The sequence below is a fragment of the Thunnus maccoyii genome, chromosome 7 (assembly GCF_910596095.1).
Source record: "Thunnus maccoyii chromosome 7, fThuMac1.1, whole genome shotgun sequence".
In the NCBI taxonomy this organism is placed as follows: domain Eukaryota; kingdom Metazoa; phylum Chordata; class Actinopteri; order Scombriformes; family Scombridae; genus Thunnus; species Thunnus maccoyii.
In genome coordinates, this window is record NC_056539.1 from 9719311 (window position 1) to 9733589 (window position 14279).

Sequence of the window (14279 nt, forward strand, 5' to 3'; positions counted from 1 at the left end):
CACTTGCAGCAGAGAAAAGCATATTACTCACAAATGCCATTTAGGTGTGAGACTGTGCCTGGCTGCTCCACGCAAGCTGTGTAGAAATAGTTTTCCTCTCAGCTCTCGTCCTGTGACCAACTGCTTCAGTGCACCACATGGCACTCACAAGTCACCACCAGAGTATTCTGGCACTTCAGTCACAGTGAGACAAAATCTTTTAGTAGGGTTTAATTCTGTAAGGCTGCTATTTTTAAGCGATACTACTTTCTTTGGTGCTATTACAAATGAGCAGAAAACCATGGATGGGCAAGTTTTATAAGAATTTCTTTCCTGCTGTGATGGCAGTGATGTGTGTCATGGGGGTTGTCTGGGGAATCTAGGGTGGGTGGATGGGGGGGTTTTATGAATTCCCTTACATTCAAAGACACACATGCACGCTTTCCCTCGCTTTTGAAGGGAGGCGTCACGCGTGATGCCACAATCTTCTCATGAAACGGGAAACCAGAAAAGAGGATTGAAGCATGGGAGGGAGGAAAGAAACACCCTAATTTTTCCCCTTCCCCCCCCCCCTCTTCCTCCGTCCCCCCCACCAACTGCTGCCAGGACGGGCCAATGGGAAGATGAGACTGTTTCCCCATCTCCCTCTTTTTTTTTTTTTTGTCTGTGTCACACTCACTTTCTCCCCGTCTATCTCTCCTTTTCTCTGCCCACCCTTCACGCTGCTGCTGGGGTCCCGTCGTCCTCTTTATCTCCTCTAGTAGTTTTGTTTTCATTCTCCATCCCTTCTTCTCTGTGTTCTGTTAACCTTCCATTAGCAAGTCTAATATCAGGCCTTCCTGGCTGCCTCCTGCATGGCTCCTGGCTCTCTGCTTTCCAGGCACTATGACAATGTTTTCCTCAAGCTCCATTAGTACCTCCTCACACCACTAACAGCCATGCAGCACAGGGAAGGATGAGAGGTGGGGGGGGGGGATTACAGAGGAAAGGGGAAAGATGGGGGGAGCGGGGGCGGGGGGGTGTATTGGGTGATACAGAGGAGAGCGGACCGGGCACAGTGGCTGGCCGAGAGAGAGAAAGGGTGGAGAGGGGATTAAGGGAGGCTGAAGGGGGGCAAGAGGGGAAATGATAAAAAACAGAAGCGTAGGGCGATGCTGGCGGGGGAAGGGAGTGCGAGGAGGCTGGATTGGGAAGAGGACTGAGGGTTGGGCGAGATGTGAGGGGGTTGGGAAATGCGGGCCCTTCCAATACGCCTGTTTAGCAAACACCATTTGCATAGAACCGATGCGGATGGAGTTCTGTGTCACAGTTATTTGCATACATTTGCATAAAATTAATCCCCTTCCCAATCTCTGCAGCGATTGTTTCTGATGCAGAAAATAAGTCAACAAAATGAACTGACGCATCCAAACAAAGCAAACATATTGACACAGACGCATGCTGGAAGAGAGCAAGAGGGGAGTTTGGGCTACTGTGTGTCTGTGTGTGTGTGTGTGTGTGTGTGTGTGTCCATGTATCTGTGTACATTTGAGGTCATCCATTGGTTGTTTAACAAAACAGAGGTCTTCCTTTTGGTACACTACGAGCACTAACACCACCGACTCGATAAATACTGCAAGTCTCTGTATTTTTTCTTGATCTTCCTTCCTCCATACACACATATGGATACAGACAACTCAACATAGTGCTCGTAGCAGGTATATTTAACCCTTTACTACCCACGGTTGGGGCCATAGGATGCTTAGATAATGTAGAACTTTCACAAGCTAGTACAGTACAACGAAAACTTAGATGTCACTCTTAATCCTCAACAGACACCTTACACCTAAGAGGTTTAATGTCTCTATGTTGATGCTTTGAATATTTTTGTCTGAGGTTTTCTCAGCTTTTAAACCTGAGTACTGTCAAAACGATATTTCATTTCAGCTGAATTTCTTATAGTAGGAATCGCAAATTTAAACTTAAAACTTGAATGTGAACACTTAATATATGTATCAAAAGACAAGAATTTTGTTGCGTTCGTCTCCCTCCATTGGTTCCTGGTGGCGGCTCGCATCAAGTTCAAAGCCTTGATACTAGTCCTCAAGGCAACCGATGGTGTAGCATGCTCCTATATTGTGTCACTCATCAGGCTGTGTGTCCCCTCTGGTCTGCAAATGAATGATGTCTGGTAATACTATGACTGCCTGGTGCAAAATCACAATCCAGACTCTTCTGTGGTTTTGCAATGGTGGAAAGAGCTACACAGCTCCATCTCTCTTGGTGCATTCAAGAAATGCCTGAAAACTCAGCTTTTCCATGAACACCTCAACACTTGAGCCCCTTTAACCTTTTAGCACTTTGTTTATGGTACTGCTTATGAACTTGTCTACATTCAGTTGTTTCTTACAATTATTAATTAAAAAAAAAACAAAAAAAACTTCTGTCTAACCCTCTCTCTCATTGCATTTGTACCTGGTCAGCTGCTTGAGAATTTCTACCACAGCTCTTTCTGAGTCACTGTCCTCTCACGCTTGATTGTCTTGCCTCGCTTGTAAGTCACTTTGGATAAAAGCGTCTGCCAAATGAGAAAATATAAATGTTTCAGTCATTGTGGTCAAAAAGAACGCCTTGTTGTAAAAATAATTCAGGCACAATACACTGAGCAGGGTGCAAATAATCAGTTTCTAGCTCACAAAGCATGACAAGATCATAATATGCTGCTAGAATCTGTGAGCTCCTTGAAGATGTACCTGTTACGTATTTCAAGATCAAAACCAAGATCACAGAAACACACATCCAAGGACAAATGCTTCTCCTTGCAAATGAGTTCCAGGAGGCTCAATGTGAAGAAAAAAAGGAAAAATAACAATGACATGAAAGATTCCCTCACTAATCATTTTATCCTTCGATCAATTAAAACTACAGAGCATGAAATAATGCAGATCCTGCTCTCAGGTTGAGTGGGCATTGATCAAACACATTTGGATGGTTTTGCATCCGTGCCTGTGTACAGTTTGTGTGTGTGTGTGTGTGTGAGTGTGGGAAAGTAAAAAACAGAAAGAAGGACTGAAAGTGTGTTTATAGTTGTGTTTCTGAGTGTGTGAGCACATCTGTGTGTGTGGCCATTGATCAAAGGCAGAGCCCAGTTTGCTGGTGAGGAGAGGAGCCAATTGATCAGAAATGGCTGTAATTGGAATCTAAATAAGACCTGCGGCATTGATCTCATCTCAGTTCTCAGCTCCTGACTTCAGTATATGTGGGTTTGTTGAAGGCCAGCCAGCCCACCTCCTCTAAATCTCCACCTCCAGCACACTGCCTTCTGCATCAATAATAACTAAAGTTAAATTCTCACATCTGAACTGTGAGCAACTTGGATGATTGACTTGACATCCTACATTTCATAATACGCTGCCCGTTTTCCCTTTTCACCGTACCACCTACTCAATGAAATGCAGTAATTAGCCATAGCAGTGGAAAGTGATTGCATTTGCCAAATGTTCTTAAGACTCAAACAATAGAGCGAATCAAGGTTGTGGTAAATACAGTTGTGTAGATTTACTTGTGCCTTGTCCACAAGCACAAAAATGGCTGCTTGAAAGCATACAAACTTACAGACACACACACACACACACACACATTCCCCTACAAACAACCTCCACCAGCAAGATAAGGGCTAAATTATGGGATCTGTGAGTTGCCTGGTGAGAGCTGCGTCATGAAGACAAAATGCAGCAAGCAGCAAATGGCCTTTACAGTGTTTGCGCCTGTTTGTTACTGTGTGTGTCTGTGTGTACTTAAATGGTCATTCATGCATAGCAGCAGGCACGGAGAGAATAAGAAGGCATAGATTTACCTCTCAGCCATGTATTCAGATGTATTATTTAGTCATTCCCATCACTATTATATAAACAAATAGGAGAGACTTACAATTAGACATAATAGGAGATCATTCAAATCTTCACAATATTTATGCATTCACATATATTTACCAGTACATGTAATTCAAATCACATCAGCATCGCAAACAGATAAACGCAGGACTAATCATGGCAGCATGCATAGCACAACGCTGTCACAGAAAACAACTGTACGCAAATACAGCGATGAAAACAAATATATGGCGAGCTACACTTGTAGACTGAGTGTGATCACAAGGAAGAAGAACCTAAGAAGTGAGTTAAAAGTGAATGATTTTATCACCAATAAAAACGAAAATCTACATCTACTCAGATAAGACATGAGAAAAGAGATTTTACTGGGAAACTAAGGTCACCTTCTGCAAACTTATTACTAACTTGCAATCTTAAGTTGTGTCAAATACTGTTTTGACCTCTACATGACTTCTGCCTTTCCTAATTACAGTGCTGTACTGAAGTGAACATACACTGTTATTTTTAATTAGGAATTATATTATTAATTAGGAATCCTGCACCTACTGTAATTTGCGTACGCATATCACTGAAATACAGCCAATGACAGAATGAGGGAGTGCCAATAAGCAGCGAATCAGAGAAGAGTGGGAAAATGGGGTGAGACGAGGCTGCTGTGGTTCCCATGTGAATGTTCTGTGGGAAATCAGACATACTGCACCATGTGCCAGTTGGACTGACAGAAGTCCCAGCTGACTCGCATTACAGTGTTACAGTTTAATGTCACAACCCTCTGTACATACAATAAAGCATGACCTTTATTGATGCCTGAGGCAGAGCAGCAGAACGTGGAGCTTTCTCATAATAGATGATGAATGGTGTCTTGATTAAAAAAGCTTGTTTGTGGGTGTGTTTTGGACAGTTGTATGTTTGTATTAGCCTGTGTGTGTGTCAGTATGTATGTGCATGTGTAGTTGTATCTCTGTGCCTTTGTGCATACAGTACATGCATGCATTTTATTGTTTTTTAAGTGTTTGTGCATTCAGACATGACATATGTTTGTTTCTGTTGTTGTTGTTTATGTTGATGAGTGTACTTAATGTATGTATATCAGTTTGTGTGTTTGTGCGTGTGTGTGTGTGGACGTACCAGAGTGTGTGTCTGTTCATCAGCCTCAGCAGGAGAGCTGCTTGAGTCTTAATGAGGCTGTTAATTAGTGTGCTTTAGAATGTACATCTAACAAGTGTGTCTTTTACAATGGAGAAACACGGGCAAACACACACACACACACTAACACACACACACACACACACACACACAGGCATACGCATACAAGTACAAACAAGAAAAAAGGCAGATGGACAACAGTATTTAGAAGTGGCACACATCTGGCAGACATCTCTCTTCTTTGGAGAGGAGAGTCTGTGTATATGAGAAAGAGATGGTGTGTGTGGATGTACTGAGCGTGCTCTGTCTGTATGTGCTGTATTGACTGTGTTGAATGCAGACCAGCAGGAAAGATGTTGCTGGAGGCGTTTCTCAGTGTGATGTGAGCTAACATTCTGGAAGTAAAGACCGTTCTGAGCCTTCTGCCATCTCTGCTCTCCACCATCTGTTTACACACACTCAGTACCCAAACCTACTGCTGCTGTCAGATTCAAGACTTGTACTGCTGAAATGCATGTTGTTGTTTTGTTTTGGGGTTTTTTTGAGGTACTGAGTAACATCCAGTCAGATATTCCAATTGATGCCTGGGCATTTTGAAACACACAACGTGTTTGTAATGGGTCCCTGTGGGCCCTTCGGTCATAAAAAAAACAACAGAGCACAGAAAACTCAATTCAATTCCAGTCAGAAACGATAAAACGTCAACACTGGAGGTATGAAGCTTTTGTCTGACAGCAGCACCATGATGCAATGCTGCTACGTTCACTCTTGCTCTGTAGACTGAGCCAAATCAATCAGATTTCCACATAGCCACAGCCAGCATTAGATCAACTAATGCTTCTTTCCTCACAGACACACTAGCATTGGATCTGTAGCTCTGCCTTCAAGTATTCATAAAGCCAGCAGACCAAACATGCTCTTATATTTATTTCATGCTTCCTATGTGTTTCATAGACATTTCCCAACTGTAAGTACATATGGCAATCATCAAACATTCAAATCATATTGAACTATGATTGTCTGTCTTTGGATATTTGGATCTGGAAAAAATGCCTGCTAACAGCATCAGAAAGAGAAAGGGAGAAATAAACACACCAACAGACGGCCAGAGATGCAGTGTATAAGCAAGAAATAAAAACAGTCACAAAGCCACAAAAAAACATACAATGTGAAACAACACACAGTTCTGCCACAAAACTGTCTACTCAACATAAAAGTAGGGCTGACTTCTCATAATGTCTTAGATATAATCATGTGTCCCAAACATTTATTACCCACAGTGTTGCAGCAGAAAACTCAAGCAGAGACAGTATATTCCAGCTCTCAAATCTCCTGTTCAGCACCAAGGACAGCTCCTCTGCTGCTGCTCGCTAAGAACATTTCCACTTTTTGAGGATTTGTAGAGGCCAGATAGGCTCATGTATAAACTTGAGTCTGGACAATATGGGACTTTGTTAAATGGAATTCCATTTTCCAGCATGACTAGTTCCGACTTAATGCCTGTAAATGTAGCATACAGGTCTTTTTTCAGTCCAGAAATGAAAAATCGAGTATTATTGTGGGACTCTGTGGGTGCACTGAAAACACATTGCTACTGTTGTCTGCTACCGTAAAATCCCACAAGGAGGATTGAGAGCCATTCTGGATTTTAAAGCATAATTCATGCAAAAACGACATAAACAGAGTCACAGCTTACAAAAGTGACAGTGGTGATGAAAATAGTGATAAGAAGGTAGTAACCTGTTCCAGGGGAAAGCAGGGAAGAGAAAAAAAGATATTCAGTAAGACAAAACAACCTGTTTAATAGAGGTTGTTGCATCTGGTGTCGTCTAACCTGCAACGGTGTTTATTATCGACTGAACTATCAGTTGATTTTTGTATGATTAATTTGGTTGTGCTATAAAATGTCAGAAAATTATTTTTTAAAATGCCCACTATAATTTTCTGGAGCCCACAGTTATGTATTCAAATGTCTCCTTTTGTCTAACCAACAGTCCAAAACCCTAAATTGTTCCATTTGCAATAAAACAGAAAAAAACAGCAAATCCTCACAATTGAGAAGCAGCAAGCAGTAAATCGAAATTTTGCTTGATTATGTGACAACCCCTCCCATTCTGCTTGTGGCTCCTTGTGTGCGCACTTTTCCTGTGTTTTTCCTGTTCCTGTATAGGAGGCAGTCAGACTGGCAGAGGTGTGTCAGGACGCCTGAATTAACTCCTCCTGATTGCTATATGAGAGGGCTGGATATGTCAGTTCTCTCTCTCTCTCTGCTCCCAGCTGGCAGGTTTTGTTTTGTGTTCTACTGGATTTGCTTTCCACCTTATTTCTTACATACAATAAACTTTCTCACATCCATGCACTCACTACACCACTGATACCACTGAGCTACAGATTCCACAGTAAATTTGTGTATAGTTTATTATTTGTTAAATAAATTTTACTTTAATCGATGATTATTTGTTTGGTCTCCCTTGTTTTGTCTGGACTTTGAGCTGGTTCATGACATTTAACTTATTTTTATTACTAAGCTTTATTTATTCAAGAAATCTCATTGACATGTCTCTCTCATGTTCTCATGTCTCTCTTTTACAAGAGAGACATGAGAACAGGTTAAACATACACATGATCACAATAATGATGGCTCGTTAACATCACAATCACAAAACAATCATCATACACACTCATAGACACTATGCAAGACAATCACAAACATTATGAAGAATATCAGCTAGTAAAACTTTAAAGCCTCTCAGAGGAGCAAGTGTCTCTAACTTCAAGCTGTTTTGCAGTTTATTCCAGCAGATATAGATACAGGTTTCCAAAAACTCAAAACAACATTCATCCCATGTGAAATAAGTGCTCTGAATTCTAATACATTATAAACTGCTTTTGATTCCTCACATAGCTTAGCACTTTTTAAAAACATCTTTATTCTTCTCGTTACTGTTTTCCTTGCTTTTAATATACATCTTTATCGTCTGAATTGCGTGTATAGGACCAGCACTTTGGTGTCTGGTGTTGTCTTGCTGTGTTTTTGTTGTGTTTTCATGGTTTTGTGTTTTTATGCTGCCTTGCTGCAAGGAGAATTTTCCCTTGTGGAACAATAAAGATCTGAACTGAAGGTGCATAGAACCGGAAACCAGTCTTCCAGTTTTTAAAGCCAACCTCTCCTGTGATCTGTTGTCATGGTTATTAGCTCTGAGCTCAACTAAGGATGTTAAATATCTCAGCAACTTAGATAGCAAGGCCTTATAAATGATGACTTAATTATTAATAGATTATCAAAATTATTAGGTTTCTGTCAAACGACTAATCAGTTGCACATCTAATTGTTTAGCACAAGTGTCATCCACCCACACACTCTGTGAGAGCCAACACACACACACACACACACACACATTCACATATGCAATAGTTAAGTCATACAAAAACACTCATACACACAGACGGAGGTCATCCAGAGAGAGTCTGATAAATATGTTCTCAAAAAATGGATGCATGCCAGAACTGCAGCAGAGGTACATCATTCCCTGGTGTTAGCCATGAATCACTCACTCTTTACACACTTATACTCTTTTTCCCCACATACTCATACTGTGTATGTTCACAAATTCAGAAACGCCCAAACACACACACACACACACACACCTATCCACAAGCCCTCCCCCACTCTTCCACTTTGCTGAAACGGTAGAAGTGTGCCCTTTCCACGTGGCACACTGCCAGCCACTCACAGCACATTACCAGCATGTGACCCCTGTATGTGCTGAAAAAGGAAGCATTTAACCTCCTGCCCTTTTCTGCTGAGGCTCTCTCATAGTATCTCATCCGATGTTGAATATGAACCAACAGTCATTTCACTATTTTGCATGTGAGGGAAGTGCTGAAGGAATGTGGAAACACCTCTGACAATTACTTCAGAGTGTGTGTGTGTGTGCGTGCGTGTGTGTGTATGTGTGCCGTCAACTCACATGCCCTCTGAAAATTCTATATGTTTCTGTGTGTCTTTCTATTCCTATCTGCAAGCTGCAATGGATTCATTCCTGCTGTGGCGTTCTATCAGAGAGAACATCAATCTGTGAGACTGACATTTAATCCCAAACCTGGGCAGGTAGAGAAACACACATATATGCACACAGCACATACACACACACACACACAAAACAAATAAACGCACACACAAACACACATTATCAGCTGCATGCATACACATACAGAACCACAAATCAAAACCGGAGCATTAAAGTGTGGAGTCTGTGCGAACACTGTGGATCCTGCAGAGAGAATGTGAACTGAACTACTAGAGAAAGACAGACTGTGTGTGTGAGAAGGTGAAAAATAAAGCAAGAAAGACAGACAGAGGGAAAGGCTTGGAGGGAAAATGCTTCTCGCATCAATCTATTGGTTCCAACTTTGACAGAATGGCTCAGAGATACAGGTGGTTAAGGAGAACAAGGAGCTGATGTATAGACGTCTGTGGTCCGTTTCTCATCACCACGGATCCACAAGACTGCAGCTCTCTCTCCTCACACCAGGCATCTCTGTGACTCCACAGCCACACCATGTGACCAAATCAATTCCACCTGTTCTGCCTCGTTCCTTTTCTTTTTGTTCGTCCGGTTCTTATCTCATTTTTTTGCTTTCCATCTCCCTCTCTCCGTCTTAGTCTCTAATGCTTATTGAGGAAGTCATTGCAATGTCCTCATTAGCAGCGGTGACATTTTCTCCATAAGTACTTAGCTTTTTCCTCCAATGATGATGACTTCTTTTAATAAGGTCACGCTGAGACATCCTTGTGCCCCTTTTTGTGTCTGTGATCGTGCGTGTATATGCACTTTCACACATATTGTATGGGAATATTCGTGCTATCATTATCAGATACATCGACAACTGGCTTGTCACAAAGAGAGGAGTAAAGTACTAAATGAAAAAGGAGTAAGAGCGCAGGGACAAGAATGCACTGAAAGCTGTTCAAATGGAGAGAATGAAGAAGCAAGAGTACTGAGAGATGATAACTATTACTGAAGGGCAAAGACCCAGCAGGGCTCTAATCAGTTTTAATTAGCACTTCGCATCACCTGGAGTCATATATTTTAGACAGCAATGGAGCAAGGTCTGTCAGAGAGCATGGCCTTTTTTCGTCACACAGTGCCAACCACACTGCCACAGTCACTGTGGGGCTTCAGCGGCAAACCAGTCAGCGTCTATAGTTTTTCCAACCCAGTTTAGATGAAACCACATCCCCCTCTGTATGATGAAAGCCTCGATGGAACGACCAAAGCGTTGACAGCTGTGTTCCCATGAAAACCGCGCTCACGCAGGTCCCGAAAAATATGGCAGCTACAGTAGCTTGGAAAACAGCGATATGGGACACTGAATTTGATGAATTTACTGTTTATCAGACCACAAATGAGACAGGAATTAGTTAGCTAGCGTGCTGTTTCCTAACTGTGGAATGCAGTCAGTTCAAAAGCCTTTAATAATGTTAACTTATTGGCATGACAGCAACTGAAGGGACATAATTCAGTTTGTGTCAATCTTACCACTCATGAGGTACTGGTTTTCCAATGCTGTCAAAGTCATTGTTTTTGATAGAGGCTGGCTGGGGGCTTTAAACTATTCACATAAACTATGAACCCATCTTGTACCTTTTATAGGAATAGATGACTATATATTTCCATAAAAGGTGTCCCCACTAAAGATCTTCAATTTCACTGATTAACATTTTAATATGATACATGCAATATATTGATAGTTCACTTGTCAAAGTCCATGATTACTGTTTATGGATGTGTTGTCACAAAATCCTAATGCATTATGCCAGGTTGTTATGAAAAGTTCCACGTTATTATGGGCATTGACTTGTTGTTTTTCTCAGCTCACCATCACTATTTTGCTATATTTTCTTAGAACATTTTGCATGTTTTGTCTAAGGTCTAGCAAAACCTCAACATTTTAGAAATGCAGACTTCTACTACATATTGTGCAACATGTGCCGTCCACCAGAGCTGAGCTGGGCTTCTGCAACCTGACTTGACTGAAAACAAGCTGTGGTCTGATAAACAGTAAATTCATCAAATTCAGTGCCCCATATTGCTACTGCTACTAGCTACTGTATCTGTCATATTTCGCAGGACCCCTGTGAGCGTGGTTTCCATGGAGACACGGACATCGAGGCTTCCGTCATTCCATCAAGGCTTTCATGATATGGAAGAGGGCGTGGTTTCATCTCATTTAAAGTGGGTTTGAAAAACGATAGAAGCATTGTCATTATCAAGTCCTTCTCCAGCGAAGGTCCAATTAATCAAAATCGTATGACTTCAGTCCTGTCCTGTACAATATCACATCAAGCTGTTTAAACTATCATCTCAGTCTAAACTTCTTGAGCACCGTCTCCTGCTGGACAGAAAATGTGAATTCTCAATCAGATTCATTATAATGTCATGTTTTGAGTAAAAAAAAAAATCTTTCACATATAGAGTGAATAAAGATGCTAAAAAGTTTTTATTAATATGAAAATATTATTGATAAACAAATAAATGCAATCCAGTCTTGTCAATTGTCATAGGAAAGTTAATAAGGTCGACACCTTAAACAAATTTTAAGATCATGACAACAACTGGGCTCAAAGTAAAACATACGCAATGATTTATGTAAGCTTCTGTTTGACCTACATACTGTGTACAGCAGTGTAATGTAGGAGATGTTTTTGAACACACACACACACACAAACAGCGTGGAGTTCTGGATTTATGAGTTGGTCTAAAGGCAGCTTACTAGTCCTCTGAAAAATGCTGCTATGACTCTCTGACACACAAAGCCGCCAATCAGCTTTTTTCCTCTGTGGAAAGGACTCAGGAGGAAAGAAAATACAACACAGTGTCAAAAATCCACTCATGGTTACAGCTGTTAAAGCAACAACCATTGCAACCAAAGAAAAAACAAAAAAAAAACACACTTTTTGTAAACTCAACAGGTAGTTGTTTCCATTTTTAGGTAGTGGATGTTTAGTGAACCACCTGTCTGACCTGTGTGTGTACGGGGTTATGGTGTAAAAAAAAAGTAAAAGATTGGCTGAATAAAGAACAACCCCTACAAGGGCAACTTCATAACATATATACATTAATGTATGCAGTATAAATGGCAGACTGCTGTATTATAAATTGTCCCCAACAAATACATGCAGACTCTCACTGCAGTGCAATTAAAACAATGATTGATTAAACAGAGAGGTGTGACGGCTCCCTGGTAGAGTGACAGCGACCAGGGTATGGAATCTGTTTCACTGTGAAGAGTGACACATTAGATGATTAGACAGCATGCTCATGACAGCTGCCACAGGTATGCAAAAGCACACACACACACACACACACACACACTCCAAGATGGAGAGAGATAGTTGGCTTGGGACTTGTGCTACAGCTCAGTTACAATATGCTGCAACAAAGAGATGGCTGGCAGCTGCAGTCTAACACAGTTAACTCCATGTGAACATACACAATGCTAAGTCACTACTAATAAAGATTCACGACTGAGACACACTACTACAAAACTGCACAGCAGGTAACATTTCATTAAAGGGCATATGTGTGTGTGTGTGTGTGTGTGTGTGTAGGGAGAGAGAGAGAGTGAGAGAGCGATTTTTGCCCTTAGGCTTTTCCTCTGATAAACAGTTGCATTACAAGATTTCACCCACATGGACACACACAAAGCTTAAAAAACCTGCAGATACCTACCTACATAACACAAAAACCCATGTGCACACACACACACACACACACACAAGCACACAAACAATACTTAGGGTTAACCCTGTAAAGCCTTTTCTAAGCACACATCCCCACCAGGGAGAAACCAGCAGATTAGCAGCAACGCCTGCTGTAAGGGTACCTGTATGTACAGTACAGTACAGCCAGTGATGGTTAGAAAAGCACACAAATGCCGAGGTTGATAAACACAAACGTTCACTGGTTAATTCCACTGCTACATAGTTGTCAAGGCGAGTGGAGATGATGATGCAAAACAGCTGAATACACACAGCCAGTAATAGCATTTATGATGAGACGTCCTGAGGAGAGGAGAAAAAAAAAAAAAAATCAGCACATTCTCAAACACACTCACGTAGCAGCACAGACAATACTATCAGAGACTGGGTGTCTGATAGTATTCATGAGCCATCTCTTTAGTAGCCATGTATATGTATGAAGAGGTGGCAGTGAGGCTTTGGGACAGTGGAGTCACTGAGGGGGACGTTAAGTCTCTTTATAGAGACTGTCACAAAGGCCCAATCCCCCACATTAGGAACAAAATTGTCTTTTTTATTGCAGGCGATTCGTTTCACATATCTATCTATGCAGCTCCACCTTACATGAATCACTGTCATTTTTAATCTGTGCTGCATCTTCAGGATAAAAATACTGTAAGTAAGAGCAGAATTTCTACACCAATACATTTTGTATAGACCTCTCAAAGAATCCACCGTATTCTCTCTTAATGATGCCGTCTTCTCTCCCTTTTTCTCCTCTTTAAAACTAGCATCATACAAGCCATATTTTAAAATCGTTCCCTAAGGGTTTGGTTAACACTCTGTAACACATAAGCACTCTCTGGCTGTTGTTCACACATTTCCAAAGACAAGGTGCAAATTGAAGTGGCGTTGCTTTGCCTCTGAAAGTCTGGCACTTTCTGTGAAAACAGCACCAAAACAGCTAACACATTAGCGATTATTAGCCTGTGTTCGAGACCAAACACAGTCAGCCTGAGAGTTCCTCTTAGGGCTCACTCTGAATAAACAGATAAAAAAATAAAAGCATACAGTTCAAAACACATATGCATCATATAGAAGGAAAAACAAACAGAGACAAGACATGGGTCCACACAAATGAATGCACTGTCATGGGAGTGAGTCATTCAGTCACACACAAAGAACTTCTATATTCCTCCTCCATTCAGTTTCTATTTCATTATGTGTCTCTGGAAGTGTTCTCTTACACCAAAGTGGTCCTTGTTGCAATACAATTAGTCTATCAGCTTTTAAAACAATGGACCCGACGTTGTCCCTGCTTTTCATTTTGTGTTTTATTACAATACACTTGAGATTAAATTATACTCTTTATTTCCATTTCCTCTATGAGGTCTGACCTTCAAATGTATCTGCACAGATCGGAGCCCAAAGCCTGATAACACTAATATACCCTTTTTGGCTATTTGCAGGGAAATTACTTGCACCACAATATTAGAGAGAGAAAATGAGATATATAATGAAGCAGTGATCCAAAGTCT

General features: G+C 41.2%; 1 protein-coding gene across 14 annotated transcripts in view; it reads right to left on the reverse strand.

Moving 5' to 3' along the window:
* Window positions 1–14279, reverse strand: part of dab1a (DAB adaptor protein 1a) — a 240938-nt gene that overhangs the window by 128420 nt on the left and 98239 nt on the right. The window contains exon 1 of one of the 14 annotated variants that reach the window (XM_042417219.1): window positions 2434–2557. The exons of the other annotated variants lie outside the window; for them this stretch is intronic. The gene's annotated coding sequence lies outside the window, so the exon portion shown is untranslated. Of the gene's footprint in view, window positions 1–2433; window positions 2558–14279 lie in introns of those variants that run through there. 14 annotated transcript variants of the gene reach the window in all.